Source organism: Urocampus carinirostris, chromosome 16 (genome assembly GCF_059441175.1).
Source record: "Urocampus carinirostris isolate Australia breed hairy pipefish chromosome 16, RoL_Ucar_1.0, whole genome shotgun sequence".
Classification (NCBI taxonomy): Eukaryota; Metazoa; Chordata; class Actinopteri; order Syngnathiformes; family Syngnathidae; genus Urocampus; species Urocampus carinirostris.
In genome coordinates this window covers 17,416,334-17,434,279 of record NC_142364.1, presented here as the reverse complement: position 1 = coordinate 17,434,279, position 17,946 = coordinate 17,416,334, and the positions used below count along the sequence as shown (strand labels likewise).

The window sequence follows — 17,946 nt, the reverse complement described above, 5'->3', positions numbered from 1 at the left end:
AGTATCTCACTTTAAAATGGTCCTTGCGGGTGATGGAAGCTCAACAGCGTCTCCAACTTGTTGTGAATATCATTCCTCTCTGCTCCCAATCTGTGCTTTTTAAGAGACTCCTCCCTTCACAATTTGTCCGTTTTGATGCACACTAATGCTATTATTTGTGCAGCACAATCGAATTCTGTCCCAAAGGGCCCGCGGGTCCAACATGATGGTGCACGTCTGCCATGGTCTAATTGATCTAAATCCTACCATGGACATTATCAATGACAATCATCAGAAATATTGCCGTCCTCTTTGGAAAAAAAAATGCGAAAAGCACATACTTGCTGTGAAAAATATGACCTTTTGACAATGTTTTTTTTTGTGGAGCCATAAACAACTTGATGCATTTGTCGCTTTCCTGAAGCCGCCTCCTTGGGCAGTAAACGACCTAATAGCGCTGCCAATTACCCACAGGATGGACACTTTAAAGTCGCCTCTAAAGGTTAGCAGGTGCCCTGAGGGAGCATTTCTGGCAGGTGACGCCCTCCCAACACCCGAAAACAGCACATTAGAGTAATATTGAGAAGAAAAATAATATATAGTATTTGAGTAAAATATGTTTTGTGTGTGGTTTAATAGCCCTGAGTCAGTAATGTGCAGTGAGATTTCTGTCTGGTAAGGCACAGACAGATTTACAAAGGAAAGAACCCACATGATATTCATCATTTAATTGGCAGAGCAAGAAAGTAATATTTAAACTGTAGCATAGAAAGAAATTGTTCATCTTTACAGTGTTCTCGTTTGCCCGCGTCCCTGCGTCCTGGACGCATCATTTTTGCTGGGGACGCATTGTGTCAAATCAACGTGCGTTTCCGGGACGCAACTTTTTTGACACAAAATTGTCAGTATTACCTGATACTTTTTTTTAACAAAGATTTACCGCACTTGACTTTTCGTCAGGCAGATACGCCATTGTTGTTTTGGTCTCGCGGTTCGAATTTTCGTCTGCACGCCGATCTCGGAAAACAAGATTACGTCATTGTTGTGGTGGAAGAACCGCCTTTTTCGGCTCAACTCATTCAAGAGAGCCGGCTCTCAAACGGCTCACTTGCTTTGATGCATTATATTACGAATTATGATGTTGTATAAATAAGTTAAGAAAAAAAGGAAGTATAAAAGGAGAAAATGAAAAAAAGACAGGTTTGTGGTTATCCCTTCAATCAGTATATTACCAACAATAATTTAATGCAGAAAATGAATTAATAATTTGAATAAGAAAATGTATTGTTATACTTTTTTCATTCTACAGTGAACATCTAAGCTACTTCATTTTGAACTTTTTTTAATAATAAACCTCATTCAGGTCGAGCAACTCAAAATGTTCATCAACAATATATGATATAAGGAAACACATGAACAATATAACATGTTAAACTACATAAACACGTTTGAAAAAAAATATGGTGTAAGATTTTTTTTTATTTTGAAAGGGAAAATATGACAGTTTGTAAGTGCATGTAGCCGTGGAGGTTGACAGGTATGAGTATGCCTCCCAAAAAAACAGTTAGTATTAGGTGAAAATCAACACAAAATTGGTAATTTCTTCAGTGTCAATAATAAGTCAAAACATAATGCAGTAAGTGATAACAACGGCAATAATTTCGACAGGAAAAAACGGCAGATAAATTCTTCGGAAGATCGCGGAGGCAAGGAAAACTAGTGTGTTGAAGCCAACGATTTGATGAAAGAAAATAAACAAAAGAATATAGATTAATATAATTATTTTAGCAATATTATTTCGTATAATGTAAAATATTGTTGTGAACTGAAAAATCTTGAAGTGATAACTGATTTGTATTACCAATAAACTGTGATGATTAAAACTGAATGAATATATAGATTTATATTATATATTTGTCGCCGATTTACAATTTCAACCTCGATAACACTAAATTTTGGGGACCCATAGATCTCTGTTGGGACCCAAAGATTTTTGAGCTTCATGGCAAAGGCTGTGAATACTTATGTAAATGTGATTTCTTAGTTTTCTAGTTTTAATAAATTCCAAAAAATTTTAAAAAAAACTTTTTCACATTGTCATAATGGAGTATTTTGTGTAGAATTTTGAGATAAGAGAATAAATTAATACAATTTGGAATGAGGCTGTAACATAACAAAATGTGGAAAAAGTGAAGCGCTGTGAATACTTTCCGGATGCACTGTATGTTACATATGAATTGTATGTATTATAAAATAAGAAAAAATAGCAATTTTGAAAAAGAAAAATCCCCAAATTGTAAAGTCATATGAGAAAGAACTTAACCAGTTAATAAATATATCAATTTAATATATTCTAAGTTGTATATTTTCATTATGACAGTTGAGTCACAGTCTCACCTGCCTCCTTTGACTGCACATAACTGCCCCTGAGTATAGAGCTGGTGATACTTGTCCATCTATTGTATACATACAACTATCATTGCCTTTATATTGAAATGAACACAGTCTTTGTGGATAATACTGTATGACTGAAAATTCTATGAAAAAGCAGTGAATTTTATTTGACACAGGTAAAAATCCAAATTGTCTTAGAGTTGTACGATAAAGGGCTCATCTGCTCGAACTCTGTTTGCCTTAAAACCTGCACTGTATCTTTCTGTGTCCAAAATACAGACCTGCTTTTTCAATTGAATTGCTTTCAAGATAACATTGAATTGTCTTTTCCTGGACAAAGGGGCGGAGTTTCAGTCAGCAATGACAGACAAAGGGCAGAGGAGATGTGTAGTTACCTCATATTACGTAATATAACCAAAAATAATGGTTCACTCGATTGTTATATGACTTGTTTGGTTTGGCATGTATGTTTATCAGGAATGTGCTGATGTGTCAACAGACAAAAAGGCAAGTGCCACCATGTTGGCATTTTCGTCATATATGTGGGAAAGGGGGGATGGGCAGTGAAGAAGGAATTTAGACGGAGGGGGACGGAGCTTCGTGCGCATACACTAGTGCACATGCTGGTGTTTATGTGGCTAGTAGAGACAAAGTACCACTAACCTATATAAAAAAGGGGTGGGGTAGTATATTTGGCGAGTATTCAAAGTCAATGCTTCTCAACCGTTTTCGGTTATTTAGCTCTGGAGAAATACACCTTTAGACAAGTACCCCTCAAGTAGTACTTTAAATATGATCTATGACTTCTCACTGCAAAACGTAATTTTAATCCTATTAGCAGAAAATTCATTTTAAGTACAATATCTGCTTCTGTAGAAATGACAATACCGAGACTTAAAAGAAACAAAATTATCTATCAGTTCTTAGCTAATTTTGCTTATTCATGGAAAAATAGAAAAATAATCTAGCTCATAATTCCTAGTAAAAGAGGTTAAAAATAGTGGGAATTGAAAGAACTCTGACCCTAAAATGTTCCGCCAAGTATACTATAAGTACTGTAACTGTGCTTTAACTACTTTTAAAGATATATCTAAAAATCAAGTACCTTCAAGTACCCCTATTTGAGAATGCCCGTTGTAAGTATGAGGAGAGTCAGAACCACAGGATATGAAGTTCTGCTCAGACCGTCAGCAAGAGAAAATGGAGTATAAGCCCGTCTTAGTCACCAATCCACCTTCGCCGGATTTTCATGTTCCTCAGATATTAAAAATTCAGCAGCATACACTCTCCAAGTGGACTAATCTCCATGTCTGTGAGTGTGAATAATGAATACAATAAAAACTCACACTCTCATTCCATGTGGAACGAAGCGGGCCAGTGGAAAAGCGAGAATGGATTGACGGTTCGGTATTGAGAAGGACAGTAGCTCAATTGTGATGCTTTTCACCCCTGGAGCTGATGTTTGACTATGGTAGGAAAGCTAGCCATCGACAGGGGGGACAAAAATGTGTCAAGACATAAGACTGAATGGGACACTTGAGCAGTGGCATTTACGGAACAATCAGAGTTTATTTGTTAAAATTGAAGACTGTCGATTTATAGTTAGGTGACTGGGGTGGGCAGTTATTTTGAGTTTGGTGCCACATTGGGTTAAAAATTTGGCAATGGGGCCAGGCCGGAAGGAAATAAATAAGTGATTGGGGTTTTTTTTTTTTTACTTACTCTTTTATCCGCTGATATCCTCAAATCTCAGGACCAGAACGGAGACAGGACTCGCTTGCGTTGCATTTCTCACAAGTTTTATTGGGAAGAAAGAGAAAGGGTTGCGCCCACGATCCGGTGATTGTTGGACGCGGGAAGCAGGTCGCTCTGAACGCGGAAGTAGATCTTCCGCGGCGAGCGATGGCAGTGTCGGGAACAGAAAACGGGTTAGTAGCCGGGACAGGAGAGCCAAACTGTGGTCGGGGTCGGAAGCGAGTCGGAAGCCAGGAAAGGAGAGTAGACGTGGTCGGGGACAAAAAGAGGTCGAAAGCCAGGACGGGAGAGTAGACGTGGTCAGGATCAAAAACAGGTCGAAGCCGGGGTACAGACGGGAGCAAAAAAATGGTGGGAGTCAGGGTCAAAAAAGGCATGCCTAGTGTTAACTGAGGTTCTCAGACGGACTGACAAAAGGGGACAGATAGGAGTGGGTTCAAATAGGGACAGGGAGCCGATCAGAGTCCGAGGCAGTTGGCGCCAAAGGAGCGGGCACAGTTGATTCACATCGGTAATCATGACATCGAATGCAATACACCAGCATTGCGAGCAGATAATCCACTACTATTTATTTTTTCTCATTTGTGTACATTATATAAATAAATACACACGCAGACGTTTTCATTTACGGTCTTTTTTTTTTTTTTTCTATTTTAAAAATAGATTAACTCGATCAAATTGGTATTGAAACACCCAGAATTAAAGGAAATGTATCATGTCCATTTTTAAGCACTACTTTTAATAATATGCATCGAAAAACTCAATATATTGGGGTTAAAAAAGGCTTATTTTTTTCTTATGTGAAATGTCTTGATAAATAAAATAAAGACATAATTTTAAAAAAAAATTGCAAGTAGCGAGGAATTTAGCCAATTTGCCTTGAGAGCATTACACATTAATGCTTAATGAAAAAATATATATACTGGAGCTGGAGACACAAAATATGGACAAGTGTGGCACCAGAACAGCAGACCTTTTATTACCAGTACTTTATTTTGCCATTTACAATATAATTCTTATATTTTGTACCAAGCTGGATTAAAAAACCTGATTGGCTACATTTGGCCCGTAGTTTGCCGTCCCCTGGTTTACTAGATCCTAAAAAAGTAGAGAAGAATGAATTTTGACTTTGCCAGGAGAACAGGAGAGGACTGTACAAAAACTCTCAAGACCCAGAATTCCAACCTGTTCTAAAGGTCCTCCCATCTTTTGATTAAATCACCCAGGTTATAAAAATTGGATAAGCCCTAAAGGGTGTAGAAATTAGAGAACAGCAACAGCCCGATAGTTAAAATGATGGAAGCAGTGCATAATAGTCAAAATAGTGAACACCAGTGAGGTAAAACAGTTCAAATAAAAAACTAACACATTATGCAATCTCCTTTGCAGGCGTCTTATAATAAAAACAAAAAAAACTATCAACTGTGCTCCCCAAAATTGGAACGATTATTAAAAACGTAATTAAAAATAACTTTTTAAAATGGCCTTTTTTCGGCGATGTTAGCAGAGGGGCAGGAGATGTAGCAACTATTTTTGACTTCTATGCACACCTCAGGCCTTGAGTCATCCAAATGGTGTTAAAGGAATATTGACACCATGTAATTGTTGCATAACAGTTTGCTATTTTGCTGATTAATTTTGATGTACACCAATGCCTCGCTATAACACGATATTTCACTGATTAGAATCACGCATTGAGTTCTGCATTCTGATTGGCTAAACAGTCTTATCACCATTTGAGGGTATAATTGTTATTTGTAAAAGAAAAAAGGGTTGTAGGGAACATTTATACAGTTCTTTTATTTGTTAAATAAATGACTGAGCCTGTGAAGGGGTTTCTCTTTGATTTCAGTGCATAATAGAGTATTTTATTGTTTAATGAAACAAGGGTTTTTACTTCACAGAATTCACCCAAAAGGTTATTTTTGGAACGTAAACCTGTCCCCGAAACACATGTTGGCCTGGAGAGGGATGGGCGCCACCAGGCTGTACTTGCCCAAGACACACCACAAGAAATGGTGCCCCTACCACCCTAGTGCTTAAGGTAAGCAACCAATCAACCAAACCCGTGATAAATGAGGGATTACTGTACCCTCATTTACTTTAAGTGTGATTCCATTGTCAATCACATGATGGCAGCACCCCTTTTGAGGTTGAGATGGCCGAGAGGGGAGTGCTTTAACTAAACCTTTTTTTGAATATTGGATTGAACATCATCTGTTGTCATTTTTCCATTTGCACCAGAGGAAATGTATGTCCATGAGTGATTTTTATCATGTACATTTTGAGCTTTTGTTGCAAATGTGTAGGATATCGTGAGATAATGACTTTAGGAGTTGACTAAATCAGCAGATAACTGTTTTGGTTTTCTATGCAGTATTTTTGTGTTATTCAATCTGCTTGTTTTTATGTGTTTAATATTGTTTTTGGAATAATATGTATTATATCTCCCCACTATTAAAAACACGGCATTCTCTTTTTATTTAATTAATCATCCACTGAACAGTAACATGCAGTAAGGTTCATTTACAAATAAATGAACCAACATCTTCTTCATCATTCGATTGACAGAGCAAAAATGTATATAATATATAAACCGTGGTATAGAAAAAAACTTTAACTAATGAATGAACTCAATGTGCGGATCCTTTGAACACAAACGTCAATAGATCGGTAATCCTTCATTATGAAAAGAGTCCATGCAACGAGAAAAACAAATACTGGATAGCTTGACTGGCTGTTAGCTTGCTAATACTACAAAAAAATTATCTTATTTAGAGAAATCAGAATCCTTGGTCTCACTATCACCCTCTGCTGTGAGGCAAGAGAAATGCGCGCCTCAATTTGCTTCTGCAGACACTCAGCACCGTAATATGTTACATGATAATTATAATATATTATATTATTATATTATTATAATATAATGTGAAAATTTGGCAATTTTGAACAAAAAAATCAAAAACTTGTAACAAAAATAAATGAGAAAGAACTAACACTGAATAGAAATAACCATTTAATATATTTTAATCTTCCCTGACTGCATGTCACTGTCAAGAACCGGCGAGGAGGAGGATCCAGATACGTGACGTTTCTCACACAAGCTTTATTTTACAGGAAATGGGGCAGCCATGCAGGTTAACCCAAACACCAGTGATTCGGCAATCGGGCAGAAGACATAAGGCAGCAGTCTGGTGTGGAATGACAGGAAGCCAGAGGCCGACAAGATCGATACCAATTGCACAAGCAGATATCGGACAGATGCGGTCGATAACGGACAGGACGGGACAGACAGGATTGATATCAGGCACTAGAGTACGAAATCAAACAGGACAAACTAGACGGTTACGCTACCAGGCACTGGAGATCGATATCTGACAGAACAAAATAGCCGGGAAAAGAACTGGAGATCGATATTAAACAGGACAAAACAGACCTGAACGATACCAGACAGGAAACACAAGCAGGAAACCGGACAGAGTCAAAACTCACGTCTAGCGGGTGCAGAGGTTTGTTGACGGACTGACAAAGGGTGAGTGAGAGCACTGAGCTTGGGAGGGAAGCCAATCAGTCAACGAGCCCCAGCTGGCACCAAATGGGCAGGGCCAATTGGGCGCCATGGGCAACCGTGACGTGTCACTGCCACTTTCAAGCAGTGAAAATATGATTAAAAAACTATATAAAGTAAATTCAACAGCTCAAATTATTCAATGTTAGAAAAAAATCCGTGTAAATAAATAAGGCAACAACATGTATTTTATAATGCAAATAAAATATTTTAAAACTCTCTCTAAAAATGACGATTGTATTTGTTTTTCAATATAAGGGATGCAAAACGATTCAAGGGCTGTTCGATTGGAAAAAAGCATGGTCCATTATGTTTTGGGTCATTTCACATGATGTGTACCATTTGAATGAACTTGCAAATGCTGTAATAATATGCCTTTGCTGTCTAATATGTATCTCCCCGAAACAATTCAATATGTATATTGATGTATTTCAATGTGGAAAAATCGGATTTGGTGCAATTTGATGCCCCCGCTAACAGTTTTCCGGTTCTTTTTTATTTGATTTTTTTCCGGGCCTAAGGGCCAATTTAACATTCAAATATGTGCCTAGTACAGAATATATGGCTTTGAGAGGCCTCCCTGCAGTGTACTCTTCTAATCATTTTCAATTGAATGCTTGTCGCCACTCAAGTCAGATCCTCTACTGTTCTGATAGTTCCTCTGTATGGTGTCGATTGGTTATTACAGCATTTTATTAATTGCCTCCACCTTTTCAATTCATTTTCTTTTCAGCCACATCCTTAAACCTAGCAAGCATCCAAACATGCAGCGCTTCCAAGACTCAAAAGGAACATGTGCCCCTTTTTTTGTACCCCACGCCTTCTCTCTCTCTCTCTCTTTCTATCCCACTCACTCCCTATCTCTCTTTCTCCATCTCTCTCACTCCCTCACTATCTCTCTCTCATTCTCTCTCCCACTATTTCCCTCACTCTCTCACGCGCTCCCTCTCTCGCTCTGGCTTCTCACATCCAACGTGAGGCTGTGACTAAAGCGCCATCTCCCTGGATGCTCGCAGAGTGAGCCCTCTCACCGACTCCGCCGCCGCGTTCTTTCAGTCAGCTCAGCGTGCATTCCTTTATTCTCTCAACGTAAAATCCCCCCTCAGCTGTTGATTTTTGATGATGCGCAGGGGGTGAATCCGTCGCTTTGCCTCTATTTCAACTGCTAGTGGATGAACCGCAAGCAAGGGGACTAAGTCTAAGCCTATTCTTTGATTTTTGTTTGAACAATTCCCTTGGTTTTAATTTTGGAATGGAGGTTTGGAGTTTGGCCACCACGCTGTCGCCTCCTCCATTACATATGCTGCTTAATCTGAAAGGGGTGTTTGCATAGGCAGCTTCTATTTGCTCCGTCAGCCTTTCCTGTTCATCTTTCTCCAAAAAACAACATCCAGAACTGTGAATGGGAGACTGTGTGCGGCACTCTGGTCGCTATTTTTTTCTGCGCTTGGATTCAACAGTTTTGCAAAAGCGCAATGTTTTTGGGAAAAGATTCTAAAGACTTTAGCGTGTAGTTTTCTTCAGGGTAGAGGCTTTTTTTTTGCTTTGATTTTGACTTCTTTTATTTCATGACCTGAAGACTTCCTGTCAAGCACAGATCAGGAACTGGCATTTACACTCAGTCGCCGCTTCTCCCCATGTGACCTGCTTGGTTCATCTTATCTGTGAAGGTAAGGCAGATTTTCAACTTCTCACTATGAAATACTTTCTGAATGTGATCAACCCGTGTGTTATTTTACCCGCAAAGTAAAGTTTTCAAGGCGGTGGGGCATCCAATTTCAGAACCACGGACAGCGCCGCAGCCTTCCTCTCCAACCATTATAGGAGGCATCTGCTTTTCGTCTCCCTGTACGCTTCTCAATCGAATGCATAATTGGTTATTGTCATCTCCACAGCATTGGCTGCAGAGCCAGCCTGTGTTGTTGGGCAATGAGCCGAGCACAAAGGCATAAAAGAACGAGATAGGAGCGCATGGGGCGGGGGGCGCCAGTTGCCACATGCTAACATAACTTGCACGTCACTGGTGTGGACAACTGGTGGCCATACAGAAGGAAGACAGTTAAGAAAAAAAAATCTACTACGGTACTTGGAATCTAAGATGTTTACGTTTGGGTTTAACGGTGGGTTCTGACAAGTAGTTGGTCTAAGAGCAAACTAAGCAGAGGTTTAGGTCAAGTTTCTGTAAAGAGCACAATCAGCTAAGATGACCCACTGCTTGAATGAGTTTTTTTTTCTTAAATATAAAAATCTAGGTGTATTTCTTTTTTATTTGGGGGGGGGGGGGGGGGGGGGGGGGGTTAAACAGGTGCAGTACGTGAAATTGACTCAAAGTATTGGGTTGCTTTTAACCAAATGAAATCATTCCTCCATCCAGTAAAATGGTCCCTAAACCTTGTTGCACCCCACAGATAAAAAAAACATACAGATTATTGATTTATTGAGGCATTTTATTGTCTGAAAAGTGTCATGGAAATACTGCAAATGTTGATTTGAAGTATCGGAAAGAAGAAAATATCACTTTTCAATACTTTCCAAAATGTTCATTGCATTTATATATGTACAATACAGCAGCGGTACAATAAGTATTTCAAATCCAAATTGTATCTCAAGAAAATTACTCAGAAAGTCATTTACATACATACTTAAATAAATACATTTGTCATATCAGTGAAAAAATATATATTTCTGAAGAATATGCATACTTCTTTGTTGTTTTTATTAAAAATAATGTTAATCTTTTTGTCATTATGACATCCAATCTGATGAAAGTGACCATATATGGATTTGATACTGGTTAGCGTCCAAGCTAGTCATGCAACCAAAATGCAAAAAAGAATGCTATGATGTGAAAGATGTAAATGCTCCCCTATCAAACTCAATCAAATTACGTTACTTTAAAAAAAAAAGGTTTCAATTGTAGACTCATATCTGATGAAATTGAAACTTGTACAATATAATACTGTATGTTTGGGAAAATGACCCATAATGTAGAACTTACTATGCTTATGTTAGTGTCATGAGTAATATTTGCAATGATTAGATCAGAGGTTTTCAGTTTGATATGCATTTCTAAAATAACAACTCATCATATTATTACTTTGTTGTTACAAGGTTAATTATTGAAAGTACGGTTAAACAGACTCAGTTGGCTACTGAAAAATAATTTTAGTAGAAAAATCACAAAGACCCAGCACTCGTGAGCTATTATCAGAACAGGTACTTCCTCTGTCTTTAGGGGGCACCCTCATGCCTGTGGGTATCACGTTGGATATCCCTGGATTAGATGGTCCCTCGAACTTCCTTAAAGCAAAAACACTACTTACATCATTCATTATTTTTTTAAATAAAGTAGGTATAATTCCAACAAAAGTGTGGTATTAAACACAATTTTTAGGCTATAACTACTGCTATAACACAAATACAATCAAATGGTTGCGAGGACGATAGAAGATTGGATTTGGCTGCTTGGAGTGGTTGTTGGTCAGGAGCTGCATTACCCAACTTGGCCGCCACAGGTTGTGAGAGACCCTACTAAAGCAGACCACACAAAAGCAGATGTTTATTGACTTTGTTGGTATTCATTGTGGGTGCCTTGACATGATACCTAGCTAAAGACACTTGTGGAGGCCTAAACATGAGTGTACATTTGCACAAAAATCGGTTTGGACGTTTTTGGAGCTATCGTTGGGGTTGTCCATCGATTCGATGATGACCATCTTCTTTTGTTTGTGAGTCTGCTGATGTTTGAACAGTCCGATCCTGGATTGTGGTCGGAGACTCAGATAAAAGAGGATACCTGCGCAAGGATGGTTTTTAAAGTGGCGTAAGGGGTGCACTTTCCCCAACGCCAATATCTTGATTGTAAAGAAGATGGTTCCAGTGGCAAGGGAGACCCTAGACGACTGGAATCTTTCTACAACTGCAGGCGGCTAACGGGATCCAGGTCTGTAGGGAACCGCCTCAAAGCGTGCCGCCACCAGCTTTTGGGATCACTCTTAGTCTGGACTCTACCCTTCGACCTGTTCGGCTTGGGTAACCCTACCAGGACTACGAGACTCCCGCCGACATAGCTCTAGGGGTCATGCAAAGTGCCCCACCACGATAAGGTGATGATCCGTCGGGAAACCAAGTCACATATAAACACACACACACACACACACACACACACACTTCAGTTTTTTATAAAATAGTTTAGATGGATATATATTTATATTCTTTTTATCATAGCAGGGAATGTTATCTCTAGAAATTGATTTCCAAGGAATATTTTTTTTCCCGATGTCTAACAGCCCAGCCACCCTTTGTGCCTTTTACGAGGGCCTCCGGCAACAGGGGGACAGGCGGAGCTTGGGTTCCCATGGCGACGTGCACATGTGACCCTCCGAATAACCTTGGCCCCCTGGGAGATCAGTCGCACAAGCACAGACACAGTGCTCGTCTCCCACCCCAGAGCATGACTGTGTGTTTTCACCACCAATGCTTTAGCACGAGACCCTCAGCCCTTAGAGATGAAGGGTGAGAAGGAGGAGGAGGATGGAAGATATCTAAAGAGCTTGATGAAAAAACATGAGGAGAGATGCAGTGAGAGGAGGAGGAAGAGGAGAAGGAGGACGGCATATGAAATATGGAAGGAAAGGGGTGGGGTAGCGATGGGGCTCTCAACAGCGGTATAAAAACGGGGAGGTAAATGCAATTACATGTCCACTCGAGTGCTCACACGGAGACTTAATTACCTCTAAAACTCACCACGGGGAGTGGGCATCATTGCAGATGCGCTGCAGATCGTATAAGAAAAAAGGAAGGATGTGATCATGATAAGCAGTCGCCACACTGCCTCTACCCTACCCCCTGAAAAAAAACATTGCTTGCACTGGGATCCACCCTGCTATTTTCCTTGATTAAGAGCCATCGAGCACTAAGCACTGGTCAGCTGACCTCATCCCACTGAGTGACGGGGACGGGGGCTGAGGGGACACAGGAAGTAATAGGAGAAAAGTCACTGTATTACTTTAGGGCTGAGCAAACATTATATTGAGCTTAGTCTTTAGCAAAGCTGATGAAGAGCTGTTTTTTTTAATGGTCATATTTGATATAGTTTTACTGATGAAAATGGTGCGGTATTCGAGAGGAAAGGCAGTTGAGGTATATAGTAATTGCCATTGTCTCTTTTTATTGGACACAATGTCAAGTCAAGTCATGTTTATTTGTATAGTCCTTATTCACAATGAGTCTTAAAGGACTATACAGAACACAGACTAATGCAAACAACGAGTATTTTTACACCATCCCCTGATCTAAAACCTACATGAGGGCGAGGAAAAACTCTAAAACCTCAGCATGAGGAAAATAAAGAAACCTTAAGAAGGGACTGCACATGATGTAATCCCCTTTCCAGGATGACCAGGGTGCAATGGATGTTGCATTAAAAAAACAATACAATTATAAATAAAATATAAAATAATTAAAGTATAATATAATATAATAATAGTGGTCTACTTGCTCATCATACAGCAGTAACAGTTTGGCATGCAAAAAGCACTCTCTTCTTCCACTGTAGCTCTTATCGTGAATTAGTCGTTGTGAAAATTTAAAATGATCATAGCGCTTATACTAGTGCTCATCAGCAGCTCTTTTAGTGTGTGATTTATACATTTTTATCTAATCCAATAAAAGACTAAAAGACTAAAGTTTAGAGCAGTTTTCAACCAGTGTGGAGTGACAGATTGTCCAGTGTGCCACAGGAAATTTCAAAATGTTAGCTTTGTAAAAAAAAGTATGCCACATATTTTTTTGCTATCAGCCCAGTAACTGTACCATCCATATCCATAGGTGGCAGCAGAAGACAATTTTCTTTCTTTTTTTCAACTAAATATCTGATCAAGAAGTTGCACAGTATATTTAATAACTTATTTTCACTGTTGGGAAGAACATTACATAACGGCGTTATTTTTTTCTGTAACGGGATAATCAATTTTTTTTTCCCGCCTTTTAAAATCCGTTATCGCTACTGACGGTCAAAAGCGGTACATTAATTTTTCTCTTCTTGTGCGTAAGGAAGATAAGCAGGACATCCTCGGTCAGCTTTTCGGCATATTTATTCACCAATAACACGCGAAAGTGAACACGGCTCTTCTTCAACCTGACACGGCACCCATCTACAACAACACCAAAGAATGCATGTGTGATGCCGCCACCCAATGGAGAAAATCCTACTGTAATATTAAGTCAAGTCAGGTCATGTTTATTTGTATAGCCCTAAATCTCAAGAAGCCTTGCACAGACCACAGACTATTCCAGACTACAGACTATTATGACAACATTCCCTGATCAAGAACCTACATGAGGGCAAGGAAAAACTCAAAACCTCATATTAAGAGTAAGAGAGCTATTAAATTCACAAGACTTAACATCTCATTTGGGGAAACGAGTATAGGATTGTTATTCAGTTGTTCCTGCATCTTTAAACACTAATATTCAAGAGCGTTCTCCATTTGGGCCCCGATGTTGTGGAATTCTCTGCCCCCCTGAGATTTGATTTTCAACCTCAATGGAACTGTTTAAATCTAGGCTTAAAACACACTTCTATTCTATAGTTTATGAATGACCTACATTTCATGTTGGCAATATCTGTGTATTATTTGTTATTGCAACATTAATTGCAGCCTGGTTGTCCTGGAAGGGGGATGACCTCATGTGCCGTCCCTTCTCAAGGTTTCTTCAGTTTCCTCATGTTGAGGTTTTTGAGGTGTTCTTGCCCTCATGTAGGTTTAAAATCAGGGGATGGTGTCATAATAATCTGTGGTTTGCCATAACCTGTGGTCTGTGCAGCCCTTTGAGACTCCTTGTGATTAAGGTCTATAAAAATAAACAGGACTTGACTTGACTAATTGTAAGTGCAAGTACATGCATTTCTAAGACACGTTCAAATAAACTCTTCTTTTCCATCTTTCCTGGGGTTTTACTTGGCGTTTGGACTCTACTTGAAGCAGGCCCTTTCTTACTTTTCAGTAAAACTCGGTTAATCTGGATTCAAAAGGACTGGGATGATTATCCGTATTATTCGAGTATCCGCATTAGCCGATGTCCGGTATTCTCTGACCCCATCTGACCTCAAATGTATGTGTAGTAGAAAATACATGAATAACTTATCTGGTTTCGATTGAACGTGAATTAACTCTTTAATATTCAAACAGATAAAATGAGAATCGTAGCGTGTAAGAACCGGGAGTCTGAGGCGGAGGAATAAATGTCGGAGCAAATGGGAGTTTTATTGACAAAACAGGGCACAAAACAGCTGGTCGTTATCTCAAAAACAGGAAGAAGGGGCAGCGCAACTTCCTAACCTGTCCCACTGGAACTCTCTACTCAACAAATGTGTTCCGTGAGTGAAATGTGTAAACCCACCACAGAATATTAATGAAATATATATACCGCGTTTTTCAGAATATCTGACAATGTTTGAGGTTTCGTGTGAAAATAAGCCAAGATATCTTTCTTCTTCATGGCAGTGTGTTCGCTACAGTATTACATGATGTTTAATTTTTCTTCTCATGTCCTGTCCTCTCGACTCCTCTTTTCACTGACGCCATGATGTGACACTCAACGTAGTCTCCGTCAGTGTCGTTTTGCACGAATCGATCACCTCTTGAATCGAAGCACAATAAGATAGAGTCAGTCAGTGATAACCGGGAAGACGTCCCACAAAGGCAAACACATAGAGACATTTGTTTGTCTATGGACAAAGGATTGCATACACCAGAGGTGTCAAACTCATTTTACCTCGAGGGCCACACGATAGAACAAACATTTTCTCGGGGGCCGGACTAGTATATTAGAGAGAAAGAAAAAGAGAGAAAGAAATAAGAAACAGCGAAGGAGAGAAAAAGAGAGAGGGTGGGACAATGAAAGAGAGAATGGGAGAAAGAGAGAGAGAGGGAGAGAGAATGTGAGAAACAAAAAAGATATAAAAACAAATAGTGAGAGAGGGGGAAAGAAAGAGAGAGAAAGAATGATATCCAAAGAGAAATAGAAAGAGAGAAAGAGGGAAGGGGAGAAAAGAGAAGGAGAGAAAGAGAGAATGGGAGAAGGAGAGAAGGGGAAAACAGGGCAGAGCGAAAGAGATAAAAGGAAAAATGGATAAGAGAGCAAAAGAAGGCAAAAAGACACAGAGAGTGAGAGAGACCAAGAGAAACAAAGAAAGAGAAAGAGACACAGAAAGTGAAAGAGAGACACAGAGAGTGAGAGAAAAAGGGAGGAAAAGAGAAAGAGAGAAAGAAATACAAGTACACCGTCATTGTTCGAGGCACCTGGCTTTGGCAACATCAAGTGGACATATTTAGACCTGCTGCTCGTTTTTCTCTTGAGCTTCTCTGAGCATTGTCTCGCGGGCCTGATCTGGCCCCCGGGCCGCATGTTTGACACCCCTGGCATACACTTTCCTGGAAAGTTGGGTCCTCCAGTTTCTTTCGGGAAGAAGACGTCAAAGACGGCATGTAGACTTTGAGTACGACTCCGGAATAGACATGGCAAAATGCATAGGAATGGATCGAAAGGATTCGGATTTTGATCCAGAATAGCCGAAGATCCGGATTATAAAATCCGGAATATGCATTGATTTTTCGTAAAAAATACATTAGAAATCATCCGGACCAAACTTTTTGGTGATCGCCTGCTCATTTCCGGGTTTTTTTTTGTTAGTGTATCCTGAACATTGGTAAAAGTATGAAAATGCCTGTTTCAAATACAGTCCAAATGGCAACCCAAACCCTCAAAAGGACAAAAAAGTTGTTTTCTAGTACTTGAGGAATAAGCTGACTGTGTCATGTCCAGATCAAGGGATAGACTCAATCGCATGACGTTTCGCACAAGTTTATTGAGATAGAGAGAGGAAGGGCAGCGCCTGCAATCCGGTGCCCGCTAAACGCGGGAACCAAGTCGCTCTCGCAATCGGATCGTGATCCGAATACGGAGGTGGATCTTCCGTAGCAGGAGAGGGCGGTGTCAGGGACGGAAAAACAGGGACAGGAGAGCAAAAACATGGTCGGGGACAGAAACGGGTCGTAAGCCAGGACGGGAGAGCAGACATGGTCGGGATGAAAACAGGTCGTAGCCGGAGACAAATGGGGGCAAAAACGGGACAGGTGGGAGTCGGGGTGGGAAAAAGGATTGCCTTGTATAAACAGAGGTTCGCAGACGGACTGACAACAGGGGATTGACAGGACTGGGTTCAAATAGTGACAGGGACCCAATCAGAACCCGCGGCGGTTGGCGCCAAATGAGCGGGCACAGGTGATTCACATCGGTAATCGTGACAGACTGAGAACGCGATCATGACTTTAAACCAGGAGATCGCTGCAGAGAGTAGGAAAATTTCAAGTTGCGCACACCACCTTCAATTTCAACTGGTTTGCTAAACTAAACAGCAGCCAAATCAGTAGCTAGCCCATGTAGTAAACGCTTTTCCTATAAAGTATTTGAATCAATTGTTAGGCGGTTTATGTTTTTCTGCAAATGTTTTCAAGAATTGACTTTTTTTTTAAATGTTAAATTTAACTTGGCATGAATACAGCAGTAATATTATCCTATGGACAATTATTTTCCATTCTTACCGGCTAAGAAAGGACTTTACAGTATATAGATTTTGTAACGAGTCTATAATTCCTCTAATGAGCAACCTGACTTGCTGAAAGGAATAGAAAATCTCTGATGTTGTCATGGCAACGAAACGCTCCTTAGTGGTCACTGCAATGATAGACAAGCCTCAACAGTCATTTCATGTGCATGCTGCTTACTAACTGTAATTATTAATCTATTATAAATTATTCGGAATGTCATTTTCATTATAGTTTTTATTTTGTTTTTTAAAACCTACAAAAAGCTTCAGTCTGCAGATGTTAAAAAAAAAAAAACCTTGATCGATGCTTAATTAGTAGCATTTACCCGATATTCACATCCTTACTTTAGCTTAAATTGTCCGTATTGTATTTTCCTCAAGTTGCTTTAAGTGCGAAATGAGGCTTAACTTTTTAGCGTCGTGCGCCCACTCGGAAGACAAAGAGGTGATGGTAATGAAACTCAGTCGTCATAGTAACTCTTTTTCCTGAACTGAACAATATAAATTTGTCATGGACGCTTAAAGATGTATCTTCATGTCCTTGTTTGTTTCGTTAACTGGTTCTAAAAACCTCATCCAAGTTGTCTTAGTCAAGGACGTGCAAGGAATTATAATATTCAAAATATATGAAATGTTCATA

The 17,946-nt window shown here is 39.6% G+C and overlaps 1 protein-coding gene across 1 annotated transcript in view; it reads left to right on the top strand.

Moving 5' to 3' along the window:
* The first annotated feature begins 8,673 nt into the window (after positions 1-8,673).
* fam163ba (family with sequence similarity 163 member B, genome duplicate a) overlaps positions 8,674-17,946 on the top strand; it is a 36,934-nt gene continuing 27,661 nt past the window's right edge. The window contains exon 1 of the mRNA XM_088319736.1: positions 8,674-9,363. The gene's annotated coding sequence lies outside the window, so the exon portion shown is untranslated. The remainder of the gene's footprint in view (positions 9,364-17,946) is intronic.